General features: G+C 35.9%; 1 protein-coding gene across 1 annotated transcript in view; it reads right to left on the reverse strand.

The window, feature by feature from the left end:
* Nucleotides 1-2,500, reverse strand: part of LOC143023790 (uncharacterized) — a 111,183-nt gene that overhangs the window by 31,288 nt on the left and 77,395 nt on the right. The window lies entirely within an intron of this gene.

The following is a 2,500-nucleotide window of genomic DNA, read 5'->3' on the forward strand; positions in this document are numbered from 1 at the left end:
GAAACTATTCAGATAAGTCAATTAGCTGGCGATACAAATGACTGGAAATGGTAGTACACGAGTCATGGTAGCCAATAGAAAACCCATTTGGGGATGGTGAAACTGGAGTTTCATAAGGTGGTTTATCCTAGTGTGCAGGTCCTATATCTGAATGGCATTCTTGTTATTACAAGTGCAATGCTGGTACAGTGAAATGATTGGAATAACAGTATTAACAAGTTACCTTTTCCTATGGTTGCCACCAAGCTATCTTATCTTTGTAGCACACCTCTGCAACTAAAGGGAGCCTTTTTTGCTTACGCTCCACATAGTTCTTTTCTTTCTTCTGCTTTATGCCATATGTTGCTCTAGTGTATGATTATGTTTATATAATGATGACAGAGGAGTAGCATTTTTAGAATAAGAATGTCACCTTTGTATGAAGGGATAGTGACGATGTGAAGTAAATCATGTCAACATGGTTGTATATTTTGGTAGTATCGATGAGACAATAACTTGGTGGTGCATACTGTGGTTGAGAAAGTGTCACATTATAAAAAAGATGAGTGTAAGTATGATAAATACATACCTGAGAGATAATAGTGGCATAGTAATAGTGGTGAAACAGTAGTGCTGGTAGGATGGCGGTGGTAGCATGAGTATAGTATTCGGAAGCTGATCCCACATGAAATTTTGTATTTGAAAGAATAATGAAGGTACAGATATCTGCATTGCAGTAATGATGAAATGGAGTTGATAACATGGTTTCCATAACTCCATAGAAGTAATAGAAGTTGTGTAATGGAAATAGTGGCTTTGTACAAAGAATACTACAATTGTAAATATATAATTTGTTATGACAATGATAATGTAGTTTTAGTAGTGATAACAGACTTCAATTGCATAACGGACATGGCAACATAATGACACTTTTGGCATAAATTAATAGAAGCAAAACAGTACTGTGATAGCAGAAGCTTTAAGCTTGCATTTACATATGTTATGGTTCAAGGTTATTCCTTTTAATTCTATAAGCCATATTCTGACCAGGTATGGGTAATGGATTCAATATACATTGGAACATGGATGATCTATAGAAAAAATCAAAAGGCCCCTTCTCCCTTGTAGGGCACATGGACACCCAAGGCACGCACCTACCCTTCACCCATCCTACACCTATTTATTTTACCTTTTACCCTGCTACTTTTGGATGAAGGCTCTTCCCTGTCTCTGCCCACTGCCTGGGTTGGAAGCAAAGCCGGTCTATCCCTATTACTTCATGACATGACACTTTTACTTTCCCCAATACAATTACTTGTTTCTAAGTTGAGATTTTATCACGTTTAATTCTCCTTCAAGAAACTGAAGGAGAATTAAACATTATAAAATCTCAACTTAGTAATTTAGCTTACCCGGATTGGTTCTTGGTCAAAGCCCTCAGCCGAGCGAGATCCAATTTTTTCAACACCACCCCCATTTCCTCTAATTTTTCTTTAGACAAGAGCTCTTTAATCGTTCCCTTTTCTGAATCATTTATTCCTTCGACCAAGTTTCTTCCCAAAGACATTAAATTTAATTAATTATTACCCCAATACCATTAATAAAAAGGTGGTAAATGTCCACCAAAGGTTAAAAGAAGAGCATAGTCAAGGGGTATATTCGATTCCATGTAAAGGTTGTGACTTAGTTTACATTGGACAGACTGGAAGGGATTTGAACACTAGGATGAATGAACATAAACATTCCATTAAATATGGACAAGAGAGCTCAGCTGTGTTCCAACATGTTAAGCAATTTAAACATTGTTTAGATTGGGACAAAGCTGGGCTTATTTATAAATCCAGATGCGAGTTCAGGAGAAAAATGGTAGAATCCACTATTATTGAATACCAGCCCAATATGAATATTTCAAAGGGGCAATGGTCCCCGGATATAATATCCGGACTTTTTATCACCAACCTATTAAAAACACATTTGCCTCCTGACCTCACATACGGAGTGAGCCGAGGGTAGAGACCTCTTCCCATGTTCCCATTTCTCATGTAAAGGGTGCTACTTATATAGCACGCTCTCTCTTATTGTATCTACTGAAGAGGATTGCAGTTTGCGATCGAAATATATAGATTCCCCGTTTCCAGTCTTTTCTACTCCAACAGTGGTTTTACCGTGATATATATATACATACATACATACAGTATATATATATATATATATATATATATATATATATATATATATAGACACATATATACATACTCTCAATCCTTACCATTTATTGTATTTGTATTCTCCATTTCACACATTCACTAATGATTAATTAGCAAATAATACTAATTCAATGTTTTGGTGATTCGCAAAACAGCCAAATATGCAGCAAGCATTGGCAGTGATGAAAACTTAGCCTGTTTTTCACTGTTTTATCTCACAATGGTTTGCTTGTGTTTCTATCAACTTTCACATCTAATTAGGCGTAATGTGATGGTTTTAGTAAAAGATTGTAATTACCATACACTTACATCTA

This window comes from Oratosquilla oratoria, unplaced genomic scaffold (assembly GCF_046742065.1).
Source record: "Oratosquilla oratoria isolate Oo_2021 unplaced genomic scaffold, ASM4674206v1 SCAFFOLD61, whole genome shotgun sequence".
NCBI lineage: Eukaryota > Metazoa > Arthropoda > Malacostraca > Stomatopoda > Squillidae > Oratosquilla > Oratosquilla oratoria.